Here is an 18550-nt window from a genome sequence, read left to right as displayed (position 1 = left end):
TGCTATAAATATTAGAAAGTGATTGGACCAGGATTGCTACTGGGTACCTTTAAATGAAAGAAGCCATGCCTGTATTCTCTCTATTTTCACTCAGCCAGCAACTTCCATGTCCCTCTTCCACTATGGGACTCTTAAATCTTTCTCTCTGTTTATCTCCCAGGCTCTGCACACCTGGGAAGATAACCAATCAGCCTCCCCACCAACACCAGCCCATGCCCTCAAGGAATAGTCCCTCCTCTCCCCAGCTCCATGTTGCTGGAAGAATAATTTGGGGTATGGCCATCTCAGAATTGCCATAGATACACTGACCACAAGTATCCTTAAAGTTAGAAACAGGACTAAAGAACCTATGGCCTGTTCTACCTCAGTCTTTTCCAGAGCTCTACATCTTAGCAGTGGCTTATTATATCAAATTTTCCGTTTTTCACCACTATGAACTGTCTTGGATTGCCATCATAAATTTACAACACAGTAGTATAAAAATTACTTGATATACTTTTTTTGTGGGGTGCTGGGGTAGAGAGAAGAACGAGTGGAGGAAGCTTAAATATATCACACATTTTTCAATTGACCATCACAACCAAGTTGGATTTCACGTTATAATTTTCCTATAAGAGCTCTGGGGAAATCATTTTGATATGGTGGCACTAAGAAGGAATCAACGTAGATCCTTGTCTGTGTAACTAAAATGCAAGTAGCAATTCAAAACTGTCTAAATGAGGTCCTACACAAAACTAATCATATATGTGATACTTCCATAATATTTAATAACTTAGAATCAATTCAAGCAGCCTTAGTCAAAGACTTCTAACTGGTTAGATGTTATTTTAGTGCTTGACATGAAATCTGCTCTTTAAGAAGCTGTCAACATTAGATTTGCAATTACAGCCTTCTTCCCACAAAGAGCACCTCCTCCCCAATCAGTTTACTGAATTTTGAAGCTATTAATTTTTTTAATTCAGTTTTATTGAGATATATTCACATACCATACAATCATCCACAGTGTACAATCAACTGTTCACAGTACCATCATATAGTTGTGCATTCATCACACCAATCTATTTTTGAGCATCTTCCTTACACCAGAAAGAATCAGAATAAGAATAAAAAATGAAAATAAAAAAAAAGAACACCCAAATGACACCCCACCCATCCCACTCTATTTTTCATTTAGGTTTTGTCCCCATTTTTCTACTCATCCATCCATACACTGGATAAAGGGAGTGCGATCCACAGGGTTTTCGCAATCACAGTCACACCTTGTAAGCTACATTGTTATACAATTGTCTTCAAGAGTCAAGGCTACTGGGTTGGAGTTTGGTAGTTTCAGGTATTTACTTCTAGCTATTCCAGTGTATTAAAACCTAAAAAGTGTTATCTATGTAGCGTGTAAGAATGCCCACCATAGTGACCTCTCGACTCCATTTGAAATCTCTCAGCCACTGAAGCTTTATTTCATTTCATTTCGCATCCCCTTTTTGGTCAAGAAGATGTTCTCAATCCCACGATGCCAGGTCCAGATTCATCCCAGGGAGTCATATCCTGTGTTGCCAGGGAGATTTACACCCCTGGAAGTCAGGTCCCACATAGGGGGGCGGGCAGCGAGATCACTCACCAAGGTGGCTTAGTTAGAGAGAAAGAGCCACATGTGAGCAACAAAGAGGTACTCAGGGGAAGACTCTTAGGCACAGTTATAATTAGGTTTAGCCTCCCCTTGCAGCAATAAGTGAAGCTATTGATTTTTAAGTCTAGTATGTAGATTGATAAAAATGTTGTTGTTTTTAATGCATGTGGGATCAAGTAGATGGAAAGTCTATATATATGTAGACTACATCAAACAGAATTAGGTTTCAATTGATATCTATATAGGTTGGAGTAGAAACATTTATTCAAAAATATTCATTTAGAACAACAGTTCTTCAATTTCAATTGAAATAAAAGTTAGCTGAGATATTTATTTAATATGTAAAGAATGCAGAGCCACACCTCTAGAGAATCTTGTTAAGGAGGTTTAGTCCTGGAGCCAAATGCCCAATTATTTTGGTGAAGTTCAGGCTTGGAAGGAATACATACATCAAGTTGATATTCACTGGATACTGGATATCCTGATATTGAAGAGAAGCAATTGGAATTTCAAATGCTAGTACCCAATTCAAAGCACTTTAAAATACTGTAACTCACCAAATAAAACATGTCTGATGAGCATATTTGGCCCATGCCTTGCCAGTGTGCGCTCTCTGCAAACAGGTCCTGATTGGTGAAACTACATGTCCAAATTTGTATAGCTAAGTCACGGCAGAGCCAGGATGTGAAAGTCAATTCCTTTTCTTGTCTACTACTGATAGTAACACTTTAAAAGTTAACATGAAAATATTTGCATAGAGTGAACTCATGCTGCTATCTATTCACTGTTAGGTTATTAATTTAGATTGAGCAACATGTGTGGTTGAGATGAAGGGAGAGGAACAGCCCTGTCTTTTTGAAACGGCCAATGCTGACTCAATGGGACAGTGAGAAACTTTGCAGAGGATGGAAGTTACAATTTGGGAGTAGATCTAAATCAATGAGTTTATTGGGTTGTTAGAGGATTATTTCTTTTTTTTTTTTTTTTTTGGCGTATATACTTTAACAAACTTTTTTTGTATCTATATCATACTTTGAAATATGTTTTTCTTAAATGCTTAACCCAGGAAACACAGACACATGCCAAACAAACTAATTTAACAGTGTAATTTAGGAAAAGAAAGCAATAATAATTTGACTCTTCAGGACCCTTTCACTTTGTCTTTGTCAAATTCTCTTATCTCTCCCCCTCAAAGATGGACTAAGGTGAAGGGATGAATGATAAAATACAAGTTTTTCAACTGCTAACTGACAAATTTTCATCAGCTACAATATATCTTTCAAAAAGTTCTTTTTTCATTTGCTTTTCCAAGTTTGGAAATAACCTGCTTTGCTGATTCATCTGATTATTGTTTTAACCATGACTGGCTTTACTAGCACTTTTAATCAGTACACTGCATTGAAGCCCAAATCAGAGAGACTGAGGATTATTTCCAGTGAGTAATCTATGTCCACTCTCTCCTCACGATGGGGAAGGTCACTAACATTTATTGAAAGCTATGTCCCAGGCACCTGCTTAGCATTTTCTTAACTTGCTCAAACTCATAAGCTTAAAAGTTGCAGACTCAAATCCAGAGCTACCTCACTCTAGAGCTCTCTCTGCTACATTGTCAGTTGCTGAATGTAGTTCAAAATTTTAGAAATCTTTTGTCACTTTGTAGCTATAAAAGAATTTCATACAAAAGGCTAAAAAAAAAAATTTTTTTTTTACTTCCAAATGCTTCATTTCAAGTTAAAATGTCTTAAAAGAATTTGAAGTCATTTTGCTAGTCATTCCACTACCCATTTCTTACTCTCCTCAACTATATTACCTTTCACTTACAGCTACTTGATCATCCTTTGCTGTACAACAGATTTTTCAACCTTTCAGCTATCCTTCCACTCTTTTGAATGGGTGTGCTCTCATATATATATATACACTTTGGCTTACAGAACAGAAGGAGGCCAGAGGTATGGATGAGCAAGTATGATTCTGTTATTCGTTATAGGTGAATGATAGAAAGAAAGCTACTAATATCCATAGATAAATTCCTTAAATCATGTTAAGAAATTGTTATTAAAAGATTGCTTTATTTTTCCATTGAATCAAGCACTAGCTACCAGTTACAGTTAGAATTTTTGTTTGCCTTCTGAAAGTTAACATCACCTTTTTGGTAACCCAATAAAAAAATCAAACTAGGTCCCAGTGGTTATGTCCGTATCTAGATTGTCCAGGTGACCAGGAACTCTTTTACTTGCTTGCTTTAGCTTTTAGCTCTTGGTTGTATCTCCAAATATGAAAGAGCTGAGACGTTCCAGCTGCCCCCACAAAAAAAAAATTAACAGCAAACAGACTCCAGTTTTTTGGAATAATAACAAGTGAGTATCTTGAGCAAATAAACCCTGTAGCCATCAAAACAGCAGATTGAGCTGTGCCGAGTTTTTCTGCAGGTCTGGCCATGTTGGCCAATCCAGCACACACCAATCCCCGTTTCATAATTGGAGCCCCCCAAAAAACTGTTTGGGACCTGCCGGGTGGTTGTACAGAGGCCTCAGTTTCTCAGGCAGCATCAGCTCCACTTTATCCAGGAACCGGTGGTAGGTGGCCCGCAGGCCTCGGACGCCGGTGGCCGACACTGCTGCCGCGGGGTGATCGCGGGTAGCTGGTTGGGAGAATTGCGGTGTCCTCTTCCCTGGCTGACAGGGGCAGCTGTCACTTTCCCCCGCCACAGGGCCTTGCACCCTCTTTCCTAGCGTGCCCTTCCCCAGACACAGCCTGCCCTCTTAGAGGATTATTTCTTGTTGTTGTAGTCATTGTTAATCACTATTGTGCTTTTGAAATTGTGATTAATAGAAAAAATGCGAAAGTGGAGTTAATTTCTCTGTGTCCAAATTATCTCATTTCATTCTGTTGTTTGTTTTATTCTTGTTTGTAATCTAATGATCATCCACTTGGTGGGTTGTTTCCTGAAGCAATATTAAATCAGTATTTGCCATCACTCTGTGTCTTTTCTGAATTTAATAATCAGGTGTAAGCTGACTTATAAAGAAAAACAGGGAAAGTACAAGAATTGATAGGTGTGGCATTTTAATGAAAACCTCTTGGAGCTAAATTAAAATCACTTTATTCTGATTTGTCAAAAATTTTGTAAAGTGCTTTATACCCAGGAAGAATTGTCTCATTAAAGAGAAAAAAAAACAGGCAATTTTCTTCTTTTAAAAACTTTAGCCTATAAATTACCAGTTATTAATGTAATGATTATGATTTTTATTAGTAATAATGTATTTGTAATAAATGTGCATTCTATTTGAATTAGCCCATTTCTACACATAACCAAGAAGAAAGCGGGGCATAAACAAAAGGTCTTATGGCAGATGGGATGAGAAAGAAAGGTCAGAAATGAGCAATGTTGCTGATAGCTGATTATTGAATACCTTGGTAGAGAAAAAGTGGAAGCAAAACCAACCCTTTGAACACAGTACCGTATTCCCTTCTGGGACAGGAAAAGATGGCAGAAAGGATGGATGTGGTAAAGGAATAGTTGGGCAAAGTTCAAATTCCTTCTCAACTATACAGCATAGAATTATCTCTCTTTGAGATTATATTCTTTAAAAAATGTCTAACCAAAGCAGTCACCTAGAATCAAGGGTTGTTATGATTTAGATTTGGGCACAATGTGCTACCTTTCTCTGTTTTTTTTTTTTTTTTTTTTTTCTTAAACGTGATTATATCATGCAATCAGTATGTAGAAAACCTATATTTATAGCATAAAGGTAATAATAAAACACTTTCCAGATTGAAAAATAGAATGTTGTCATTATCTTAGATATCCTCATCACTTTATGATCATATATCATCTCTTTACTTCTCAAGAAAAAGACTAAAATAAATTTTGTGTAAAACTTTTCCTTGTTTTACTTTATGATTCCACCATGATGGTTGTATCACAAAACAAGTATATTATTAGGTTTTCCCTGGTTTTCAATTTTATGTAAATTGAATCATGCTGTATATATTCTATAGTTAACTTGTTCCTTTCACTTAATATTAATTCTTGATTCTTGGATGTCGATCTATGAATCTATATTTATCCATGTTCCCTGCTGTATAGTATTCCATTGTTTAAACTGAAATATATGTTTTCCATTCTCTTGCTGATAGGTGCTTGTGTCATTTCCAGTTTGGGCTATTATAGGCAATACTATTATTAACATTTGCGTGTCTGTTTCTTGGTGAGCATAAGTGGAGTCTCTTTGAGAATATTTCTAGGAGTGGAAATGCCAGGCTCCTAGGCATTCTGTAATATCTAACTTTTTTTTAAGTGGATGCCCTCTGACTAAGAATCACAATAATATATGACTTTTGTGTGTAGATAATGAAGTTAAGAATATATTTTTTGAGTATTTCTTTTTTTGAAATTTGACCAAATCAATAAGCAATGCTCTTCGTGTGCTATTTATGGAAAGTGGCAGGTTTAAGATATTTTAATATATTTACAATGGATAATAGAACACTTGAAAATAGATGATATTGAACAGATAAATTAGAAGACTTTTACAATTCCTGCTGTAGCTGTGTGGCTACGTAATCAGTCCTATTACCAGGAATACAATGACTTAATTCTGAAAACACAGACTCTTGTTTATTAAATTTACATATCTCTTTTCTGTCATAGGCGATAAATTTAGGTTACCTAAAGGTTAAAATCTTATGGATCTGATTATTTTAACCAACATGAATATATGTATAAGACAATTTTAAATCTTTTACTGTACGTTAAGAAATCCAAAAAAGTCGTGTAAATCTAGAAAAGTGGTGATGCACAGAGGTTGATGGAATAGGCTTTAGGATCTGACCAGACTTAGTTCAAAGCTGGGCTCTTCCACTTATTAATTAGATTATCGCATGTCCATTCTCTCATGTTTTAAACAGTTAAGTAATACTAGAGTTGTGGCAAGTCTTAAATTAGATAATATTAGGGAGTGGATATTTGTCAATTTTGGTTTTGTGTCTTTTTCAGAATTTTGTATCTGCTTTCTCTGAGAGGCATGGCCGCCTTGTATCCTTAGAAGCTAAAAAGGCTATGCCTTTTCCAACTTCCCTTATTATTAGAGTACAGTCATGTGACCTAGGTTCTGTCAGTTGGATGCACTCTTCACAGACCATGAATTAGTGGGTAGTGACATAAAGCAGCCGGGACAGCCTATCCATTGTGGAAAGAGGTACTCACAGACAGCAGCTACATCTAGCTCCCAGAAGCTGCGTTTCTCTGATCCAGTGTCTTGTTTTGGTAGGTCCAGTTCTTACTCCAGCTTCTGGTGCCCTGTGCTGACCACAGTTGTCTTTACTGAATGGTTTCCTTTGGCATGAATTTGGGAATGGCTGTTGGCCATGTCACCTCAAAGCCTGGCTCTCCAACTACACTTATAATGAATTCCTTTTCTAGTTAAATCAGCCAGTTTCTCTTGCTTAAGGCAATAAACTTTGAATGATACAGTATGTTAACGATTTAAGCCAGTTCCTGGTCTAGAGAAATAATTATTCTTGGTCTTCATATTGTTCGATTGGTTATTGTTGAAACAATACCCAAGAATTTGATTCTTTTCCTTCCCAGAGTAACTATATTCTGGTCGCATTTTCCAGGGTCCCTATTTTTATCCCTCCAGTATAATTTTCACTGAAAACATTCTAGCTGAAGTACTCATAGCCTTATATGTAGACAATTATATAATAATTCCTGACACTACAACATACTCTGTAGCTCTGTGTATGTTAAATCCTAAAATATCACTTTCTCCAATCTCAGTCCCCTGTGCAAAGGCTTTATGAATCTCCATTGCCTACATTTTAATTTTTAAATGCATTTAACATTGAAGGGCTTCCACAGTCTAGCTAAACATTACACTCCAATTTATTTTTCCTTGGAAATGATAGGTAAACTTTTGCAACAATCAAAACAGTTTACACACTGTCACGTAAGATTTTCTTGGAAATATTCCTATTCATATTGGCAAGCCCTTGTTCTTCAAGTGCAGCCCAGAACATGGTTTTTTCTTTTCTCTTTTTTTTCTTTTAAAGGCTTATTTGAAGACTAGCTCTTCCTGTGATAGTCCCAGGTACCACCAATCCCAGTGATCTCTCTCTTATGAACATCTCTGGCTTTTTGGAATATATCCCATGCATTGTACAGTTATATCATCCAGTCCCTACTAACAAGTAGGATGAACAAAAATTGTATGCTATAATTTTTAAATTTCCCACATCACCCAATCTTGCTCAATGCCTATGAGAGGCAATCAATAAGTATCTGCTGATTGATTTTTAAATATAACCTGAGCATCAATGCTGTTCTTCCTGATGAGCTGGAAAATGAAACATGGAGGTTGAGTGGACTTGATTAGAGATGAGACTCCGAATACTAAATCTGATGTGGTGTGCGTCTGTGTTATTTTGGATGCAGGGAAACATCTTCTTTGTGCTTGCTCATTCTTTTATTGTCAATTCTAACTATTATTACAATAGTTAGAGAATGAGAACTGTGCTATTCTACTTGTAATTCATTCATTTAAAACCTTTTGAGCTTCTCCTAAATTTTAGGGTATTTCCAAGCACTGATGAGCCAGCAATAAATAAGACCACTCTTCTCATGCAGTTTGATTTGCAGTGGATGGAAATAGAATAACTAACCAACTCACTGAGTTGATATTTGATGGTGATAATTAGTTTGAAAGCAATCACCCAGAATAGTAGGACTGGAGGTAAGAGATGAGGGACTGTTTCAGGCAGAAGATCTGTGGATGTGACATTTGAATTGAGAGAGGAATGCAATCTCGTGGCCATGGGAAGTGAAAAGTCCTCCAAACAAAGGAACTTGTAAAAGTTCAAAGGCTTTGAGTTGACAATGAACTTGGGGTGTTTAAAGGAAAAATTCCTGATGTTTCTGGTAAACTTTCTATTTATAGAATGCAAAGATAAGAGAAAATTTGAGGGGGCGTAGATTAGTGAGGGTTTGGAGAGATGGACAGGGACCAGACATATGTGCTCTCCTTTTAGGCCATGGGAAGGAATTCAGATTTCATTTTATAGGCAATGGAAAGCCACCAGGATGTGGTAATCAATTAAATTGAATTGCCTCAAGCAAATCTGTTGATTTCCATGCGGCTTCGTGTATTATCTTTTATTCAAATGGTCTGTGACTATTTGGCAATACTTTCCTGATGATAGAATTGAAAGTTTGATATGGATCTTCAGATCCAAATTTATTGCTACTATTATTTAAATCCTACATAAATGTATTTTGTGTCTATTTTAAATATTCCAAAGATAGATAAAGATATTAATATATTCCACTGTAATTTTGATTCCATTAGTATCTTCTTGAATTTTCATTTTCTTTGCAAGTGCTGATTCTAAGGCACGGCTCATTTGTGACCTGTCAACTGTAGGTAACAGATTTGATCCTGTAAAATACTCTGTGCTATTTGTAACTGCTTTTAGCTTGAATTCTACTTTTCTAGATATTAGTGTTTCATCTGTACATTCTTTTGCATTTCTTTGGCTGTCAATCTTATTTTATCTTGTGTTTTTTATGTTTCATTGATCTTTGTTTTAGGCATATCTTTTGCAAACATCATATTATTGATTTTTTTCCTATATACAGTTTAATCTATCCACATTTATTTTGAAATGCTGTATTTACACTTCTGTAATATCACTAACACCTTGTTGCTTTTGTTTTTTTCCTTTGTGTTATCCTCTTATTTCCCTCCCTCTATCTTCTGCCACTCAGACTAAATTCTCTCAATTTTTCTGTTCTCCAGAGCAATTTTCCATGGTGTACCTGGTTAAAATCTTCTAATCTTTCAGATCTGTGTTCAAACCTTCTTTTAATAACCCATGAAACAGATTCCCCTCTCTTATCTTCTCCCATAGCACCTCATTCTTTTCTTTTAAAGCCTCTACTATCTTTTTAATTACATATTTGTATGATTATAATATATACAATAATATTTTATATAATAATATAAAGCTTGTGATTGGTCAATTCCAACATGTCTCTTACAGTAGGGATTTATAAAATGATACAGGCAAGACTTAAGTTTTAAAAAAATTTACCTAAAACCTATAAATATAGTTTAATTTATCTCTTAATGGAGACCAAAGTTGTGTTTCTTAAAAGAGGATCAAGAACTTATACAGAACTGTGAATGTAATTAACAGCACCAAATTATATAATTGAATGGGGTAATATGGGGAAATATTGGATTGTATAAATATTACTAGAGTAAAAACTGGAAAAAAACAATCATGGAACTGTACAACACAAACAGTGCACCCTAAGTTAGACCATGTATTATAGCTGTTAGTACAATTTTTTAAATGTGCTTTCATCAGTTCTAACAAATGTACCGCACCAAAGCAAGGTGTTACTAATAGGGTTGTATATGGAAATCCTATACTTTATGCATGACATTCTGCAAACCCACAACCTCTGTAATGAAAAAAATAAAATATGAAAAAAAAAAGAACTTATACAGACCAGCTGGAAAATCTGAGAGCAAAATCTGTTTACTGTTTTAAAAAATTACTTGTCCCCAATAATTAAGAATTGTCTTGCCCTCAACTAATTCTATAGCTATGGCTTTCAGCAATTTTCCTTTATCACATTTTCTGAAAGCATTCCCATCAGTTTTCATAGAATAAATTGCTTTCAAAATTTATCTAATATTTAATTAAATTGCACCGTTACAAAACAAGCAAAATGCAGAAACAGGCTGGGGAACAAACTCAATAGATACTTGTTAAATGTAAAATTGAAGTGGCTGGAGAAGAAACTATTGGTTTAATACTGGAAAGTAGCTAACTTACGGCTACTATTGAGAGTGCCATGGATATCAACCAGTAAGTGTCATAGAAGAAAGAGTTTTTTTTTGTTTTGTTTTTAATCTTTCTAGTCAGTTAAGTTGAGAATGGTTAGGAGAGCTAGACTGTTAATTGAGCAGCCAGGAAGCATGTTTGTTCTGTTAATATTGCCTCATCAGCATCTAGGTCAGTATGAATATTACACAGGGCTGCTGCTCCATAAATATTTATGGATTGGATGACAAGTTTCTTTCTTCCTTTTTTAATCTAAAGTTTCCACACTTTTTTTTCCCCTAAGGACCTGACATTTTATGCTGTCCTGGACATAGAAAACAGAGACCATAATTTTTTTAAATATTTTTATAGGATAGATGTAAAGTACTTTTTAGATTTCATGTATGTGTTTCTTCTTTCTTTCATAAGTGATTCTTCTATTATTTTTTAAAAGTATCTTGATGTTCATTTCATGCCTCATTTTAATATTTCTATTTCAAAATTAAAATATGATAGGCTAGAAACTCAGGATCAGCCATCAGCAGACTCTTCTATACAGTCAGCCCCTTTCCTCTATTTTAATCCACTTAGAAATCTGATGGGCTCTGAATGACACTAGTTTCATTGCTGCCTTCTCAAAAAGGCCTGCCTCCCACACACCACACACTTCAGGCTAGAAAGTGGGATGGGTATATTTCTAATGCCCCATTACATTCCATACTCTTTTGTCCTTCCTCTTCCAAAACCCCAATTTCCCTCCCTCCCCATCCTCTCCCATTATCTCAGAGCTTTTAACCACTCTTCCTCATTTATTTATGCCCTTACTCACCTTCTCATTCTTGATCTGCCCAACACCCTACCTCTCAGTTCCAGAACCTCTTACACAGCAATACTCTTTTTTTTTTCTTTCCCGTCTCACATTAGCCAACCACACATATGACCACATCCTATTTTTTAATGGAAGTTGCACTTCCAATGCATTGCCAGTTCTCCAGTGGCACTTGTAGTCATTCTGGGTCACTTAATGGCCCCATTCCAATATTCCTTTGCCTGTCATTCACTGATTTTATCACTTTTTCTGTATCTATCACCTCTTTCATGACCACACATACCTCTGTATCCCGCTTAGGGTACACTCCCCACAACTCATTAGAGTACATACCTACACAACCTTCTTAAATCCCTTCACTTTCCCCCCTTGGACTTTCCTGTAAAATCTCAGAACTGATTAAACCTGTCACCTGAATATGGCCATAGAAAATCCCCAATCTCTACAGACTGAATTCACTTTCAATTTGTGATTATAAGTTCCAAGGGGGCACCCAGTAAATACAAAAATCCTACCATATTTTATTATTTATTGGCCACCCTTAAATCTCTCTGAAATCTCTAATACTTTTCCCCCAGTTATACTCTCAACTAATGATGTTACCTAATACTTCACGGAGAAAGTTGATAAGAATCTATTTTAGTTTCCTATTTTTAAATGTGCCTACCTAATTCTATACACAAAAACCCTGCAGACTCCTATGAAAATATATTTCCTATTCATGATCATACCTCAGGTCAACTTGCCCCTAGTTTCCATCCCTTCTTACTCACCCTTTAACCTCACTTTTGAAATTATCCTCTTTTTCTCCAACATCATTAATTTTTACCTTTCTACTGGGTTGTTCCCAGCTACCCCAAAACAAGCTTTGATGTAGTTAATCTTAAATAAAAATCTCCCTCAACCTTAAGTCCTACATCTTCTACAGCCTCCTCTTCAGCTGTTTTACTTTCTTCACTACGACATTTAGTTTTCTGCTCATCACATCTCCCCCCCTACACACACCCTCTTCTTTGCTGCCTGCATATTCTCAGCAAACCTCTAAATGTTTTGCCCTGAGGCTGTTTGATAAACCTTCTTTGCTTCTCTTCCCTTGGTGATTTCTTTTTTTCAATGAATTTAAATACTCTCAATATGCTAAATAGTTTAAAAACTATACCCTCAACCCTGATCATTTCCCCAAGTAGGATATTTGAACATTCAACTCTCTGATATCTTGAACTTAGCAACGTATCAGCACATCTAACCAACCACCCCCCCACCCCCCATAAAGTCTGTTTCTCTGTTTTACATAGCTCAGTAGATGATAGTTGGTTAGGCTAAAAATAATTATTGATTTATTTCTTTCCCTCACCCCTGTCCCTTAATACACATATCCACAGGGTCTTCAGGTTCTGTCTATTATGGCACATAATCCATCTTTAGCTACAACCCTAATCCAAACCACCTTTACTTCACAGCTGGAGTATTGCAACAGCTTCCACACCAAGCTCCCTCCCATTGTCCATTTCCCACACAGCAGCTGGAATGATATTTCAAAATAAAAATCATGTCATAATCACTCTCACACTTAAAGTACTCAGATGGCTTTCAGTTACCCCTAAAAAAAATTCTTAACACTTTATCATGTACTTCAACACCTAATGTTATCTTCCTCCTGCCCACTTCCTAATTTCTCTGATCTCCTCTTTTGCCAGCAACTTCTTCCCTCAGTATTCTGAAGTTACCTTGGCTTCTTTTTGTCCTGCTAACTTGCCCATTTCATATCTGAATCAATGACTTGAACATTTTTGTCCCTCTGTTAAGAACTGTCTTCCCAAATTTCATCACCTGGCACCTTTTTCCCATCAGTCATGCCTCAGCTCAAAGGTCACTTTTTAAGAGATGCCTTCCCGGATAACCTGTCACACTCCCTTCACAGGTTTATTTTTGAGAAATCACTCTGGTTGCAGTGCAGATCATGAACTTAGAGAAAAGAAGTAAGGTTAGAAGCAGGGAGCCCAATGAGATGCTATTGAAACTATCGAGGTGAGAGAAATGTCAAACCTGTCTCATAGCTGGCACTGGTTTGAATCCTTAGATTAGCTGCCTTTTTAAAACATAGTCCTTGGATATGTCTATTTTTTCCCACATTCTTACAGAGTGAGTAACATCAAAAATTCATTCCCAGATTTGGGATCTGAAGTGGGATCAATCAGAGATGCTGTTGATCTCTGTTCAAATACATCAGGACAGACAAAGGAATAAAAGAGAAGTTTCAGAGTTGCTCTATTTTCACTTGCCAGCGTGGAACAGCAAGGGAGCTATAGTCAGAAAGAACAGAGGCATAGCGCTTGTGTTTCACCTTTCTGCCAAATCGTTTCCTTTTGTGTCTCTCAGAACAGCAGACATTAGCTAGGTCAGTGGCACTCTTTAGAGCTGGCACCACTGCCTCCATTTGGAGCCAGATGTAGCTCTGCCTTGCCTTACTCAAAAGCCTTCCATGCCAATTGACTCCAGTATTTGGTATAAATCTGGGGGGGGTGGATAATGAGATCAATTTGTGTTTCGTATCAACTTCCCAAAGACTGCTTTTGGCCCCAACTTCTGCTGGTGCGAAGCAAAGAATGTGAGTGTCATTCCCCAGGGCAGCCCCTAACCTGTACACACAGGCATCTTTTCCTTCCTGGCAGTGACTCCTTTCTCCAAGGTACATTGTTAACGATTTATTTTGTAGAATTTCTTCAATATTTTCCACATTTGAGTGACACCTTAGATCCCAGTTCTGGTAAGGATTTTCACTTTTATTGTATTATTTTTGTCATGTCAGAAATTCAAAAGTGAGGAAGAGAGCACAAATGTATGAGCTCTGAAAGTCACCTTAAATACACATTGAACTGGCCAGTCAAACACAACTACTGTACACATGGATTCATTGACCCTGAAACCTTTGATTCGATTGCTGCTTCTAATACTATATTGTCTTATATGTTGATTTTTAAAAGGTTTATTATGCTACTTGAAAATACTGATTTTAAAAAATCTAGAATGTATCATAACCTGTAGTTTCAGATATTTCATGTCTTTTTTAAAACAACAATGAATAACAATAAAATGATAAACTCTCCATTCCATAAAATGCCTAAAGAGAATATTATTAATTTCCTCAAAAAACCGACTTCTTCTGCAACTCATTCCTGGGAGAAGTGGGTTGGGTTCTAACTGCACACTTGCTGTAGTACTATTAAGCCATGGATCATTTGGGGACAGTAAAAGGGAAGTACGCTTTCAATCCTTTTGGAAGGTACAAACAAGGTGATTATTTCATGTGTACGTGAAACGAAACATATTGAAGTTAAAGTTTTTTTCGATTTTTAAACAATAAATTGATTGACCGAATACAAAATTTAAGAGTAGGAGTCCTCCCAAGAATCTTATTTTAAGAGCCTTTGTCAATAAAATAGAAATTCAGATTTATGTTTTATTTTTTAATTAAGGCTCATCCCTTGATTATCTGCCTTGCACAGTTTCTGCTATAGAGAAGCACCATAAAATATTGATCCCTTGCAAAACATCATCCATGGGATTTAGGTAAACAGTTCACATTAAGTATATTTAATGTCAGCCTCAGCTGAGGCTCTATTAAAATACATCTCAGTGAAATACATTTCAGAAAAACTAGGGACAGAGAAATGGATTATTTTTCGGCAACTCATTTAAAAAGCTTTGCTTTTGTATAAAAATTAACTGTTGCTAAAAAAAAAACAAAAAACAAACAAACAAACAAAAAAACCTCAGCATCAAACTGCGTGGCCCTTGAATCCTTATATAATTTTTTATCCTGATGGAATCAGAGTCTAATTGAGTCAATCTTGTCTTTTAGCAGCAGGCTTAGACATATAATTCTAGCTATTAAAATGGCCATCTTGTCAAATCTCAGCTATCAGATGACCATGATGAAAAATGGTAAACTTCAAATTAATACATTTTTCTTTCTACTTGAGTGAACTAATTGAAAAGATTCCACATCTGCATTCTCCACAGATACACAAAGGAACACAAGAAAACACGCAGGAAACGGGCTGAATATCTAGATATCTGGGTAGCTGCTCACTGACACACATTTTGTATACATTTAATATAATGACTCTCTGAATCTCCCTCATATTCAAACTAAACTAGGCTGCTGCACATAATAAGAGACAAGATTTTCTTTTTATTTCCTTTTTAATAAATATTAACTAAGGTTAATTACATGTTGCAGAAGCGATATTACTGTTAGAGTAAGACAAAACTGAATTTGCAAACTTATTAACCATAGAATCTTGGTTAGGTCACATAACCACTTTGAGTATCTGATTCATCAGTAAGCCATAAGCTATTATAGCTGCTAGTCTGAAGATGATGATGGTAAATCTCTTTTGCATATCCATTTGTCCCTAGCAAGAAAAAAATGTATTTTCCTTAGGTGGTTTATTACTTGAGGTCATTTTAGTAAGTTCTGGTAACCATAAAAATGAGTTTAAAATGATGGTTTGTATTATGCATTGACCAAAAATAACTATACAACTGTAATAAGTTAATTGATCATGAATGAACTTTCTTGTTTGAAATGCAGTCACTGTCTTAAAAATGTATGCTGGTTGGAATTTTAAAATGTTTCAGGTATTTGATTTGGTGGTTAGTGAATGCATTTTGCATTTGTTACAGCACATGTTCTCTACCCCGGACTTATAAAACACCAGGTAAGGATCACCATAATTCCCGCACCCCACTCCCCAGGAACTATGTTCTTTCCTAACTCTAGTTGGGGCTGTAACTCCCACAAAACAGTTTTATTCTAGACATCTCATGTGATATTGGAAATTCCAACCTATATCTTGTGCCCTTTCCTAAGTCTGACATCTTTTAAAATAATCCTTTCCCACCACCATTGGAAATATGACATAGGATAAATCATAAAGGATTTGAAAATTAGATACTAATCATTGCAAAAAATATTCTTCAACCTAGAGACAATAATTTTAATTAACCCTTTGATGTACTTGAAATTTTTTTCTTCTTTTAACACACACATATGCACACAGACACACACACATACACATTTATTTATATATATGTATGATATGTATGCAAAAGAATTTTCTATGCTGATTTTGAAGTCTTTTTTCCTTTTGACTTAAAATATATGCTTATTTTATAAAACATAGAAATATGTGAAGAATAGGTCATAAATCACCTAGAGATGTCATTACCATGAATTTTATTTTCTTGTTATTTTACTCATCTTCAAAAGCAAATAAATTTATTCCAACTCAAGGCTTGCCAGCATTCTCGGTATATGGATTTACTCCCAGGAAATGGATCTACTCATCTGAATGCTGGTTAAATTCCCTCTTGGATTTGTAAGTGGAGGATCACAGGTTCTGCAAGGGCAGGGTTTGAGAACTTCCGAGGCCATTTTGACTGAAAATGCTAAAATTCCCTTCCCTATCTCTAATGACCTCTATGCAATTAGAAATAGATATAGTTCAAAAATTTAAAATAACCATAAGGAATGCCATTTTCCTAATGAGGATTATTTTTATGAATTTTTTTTTTGAAATTCCAAATATTAATTATTTTTTCAAAAAGAAATTTTACATGCATATTACTGTTTTGCTGGGGACCTGAGCCACTTATTAACTGTTAATGTCCTGCTCAAAACAACCTTCTCAGTTCCAGTTTTGTGTCTGGAAGGCATTCACTTAGTCAGCTCTGCTAAGCCTATCCGTATTTTTTTTTTTGCATTGTAACAAAGAATAAGGGATAGGCTGACTACTGGTTGTCTTTATCAGTCTACTTCCATTATTCTTATGGCTAGACATTTTTCCCTTCCTCTGTCTGCTGGGCTTGCAAACCAACTGGAAGATACAAATTTATTTAAATTTTTTCTCTAGTGTAAGATTTTTTTTTTTTTCTTTCTCATTTAGCTAACAGTTTACATACAACTCTTAAAATTTCAAGACCATACAGCAGACAGTTTGAGTCTGAGGATTTGGGAACATCAGCATTTTCACTGAGGATTTTATGCCCTGTGGCTAATTTTGTCCCCTCACTGTGGAGTACTGAATCATACTGACCAATCAACAGGTCAATTTTTCAATCGCTTGCTTTAAATGGCTGCATGAACTCCTTTCTCTGGTTGTTTCTTGTGTTTATTGGTTTGTTTGCTTTTAGCATAAGACTTAGCTGTCATTTTTGTCTTCCTGTATACACTAATTAACTTGGTCAGGCCACAACTCTTGAGCAGTTATATCAAATGATGTCTTGAATTTACTCCTCTCTGAGAGCAACATGCCTTTTCTCTTTTGCCCTTGGTTATCTAGTCACTTAACAGGCAGCTCAACTGATACTTTCTTTGTAAAGTCAGATTTAAATGCCCCACCTACTCTGTTGTCATAATATCCCGTGACTAACTATCAAAACACTTGCTATGCTGTATTTAGTGGTCACTTGGCTTGCTGTCTTCCTTACGGTGTTGTGAAAGTCATGATATGAGCTCTGGAATGTCCATCCCTGCATCCCCAGGATATACAGCAAAATATCTCACAAAGAAGACATTATCAAAATAAAACCAATCCTCCTAAAGGAATTAGTATCATTGGACAAGAAAGCAATCAAGTCCAGATGTTTGGAAAGTGTTCCCTTCACATAGGAATTAATGTGGCTTAGCATCGTTCCTTGGTAGAGAAATGAGCACACTCAATTGACACAGCAACAAGGATTATTTAGAGCCCAACCTTCTCCACTTCCTGACCCAGCCCTGCCCTCACTACCGACCACCACCAGTCAGTTAATAATTGGCATGTCTTGAAATAAAGACACTTTACAAGGAAATGTTCTTGATTATGGAAAATCATGACCAGCTTACAAGGAATAAAATTAAAAAAATAAAAAATAAAAAAATAAAAACAGGTGGCAGATGATCTACCACCAGCTCTCACTTTGATATTCATGCTGTGTTGCTGGATTCAAAGACGATAAATTCTCTCAAGCAAAGGCTTTTAAAGGGAAACAAAGCAGGTCTTGCAACCACCCTAATTAGCAATCAACATAAGGAAAAATAGTATCACAAAGTGCTTACCTGTGCAGAAATCAGTGCACATATGGTTTTTAGGATTTTGAGACGAGGACATCCCTGCTTGTTTTAAGAGAGGATTCTAGGATTTGCATGTGTTAATATTGGAGAGGGAGGGCAAGCTGAAGGAAGACAGGCAGTTCTAGACAAAGATTATGAAGAT

At 36.0% G+C, this 18550-nt stretch overlaps 1 protein-coding gene and 1 pseudogene across 3 annotated transcripts in view; both read right to left on the bottom strand.

The window, feature by feature from the left end:
* Nucleotides 1-18550, bottom strand: part of LRRTM4 (leucine rich repeat transmembrane neuronal 4) — a 703458-nt gene that overhangs the window by 636275 nt on the left and 48633 nt on the right. The gene's annotated exons all lie outside the window — the stretch shown is intronic.
* LOC119512738 lies at nucleotides 3854-18445 on the bottom strand (annotated as a pseudogene).

The sequence above is a fragment of the Choloepus didactylus genome, chromosome 17 (assembly GCF_015220235.1).
Source record: "Choloepus didactylus isolate mChoDid1 chromosome 17, mChoDid1.pri, whole genome shotgun sequence".
Classification (NCBI taxonomy): Eukaryota; Metazoa; Chordata; class Mammalia; order Pilosa; family Megalonychidae; genus Choloepus; species Choloepus didactylus.
Note: the sequence above shows the minus strand (reverse complement) of the source record. Positions and strands in the feature narration are given on the sequence as shown.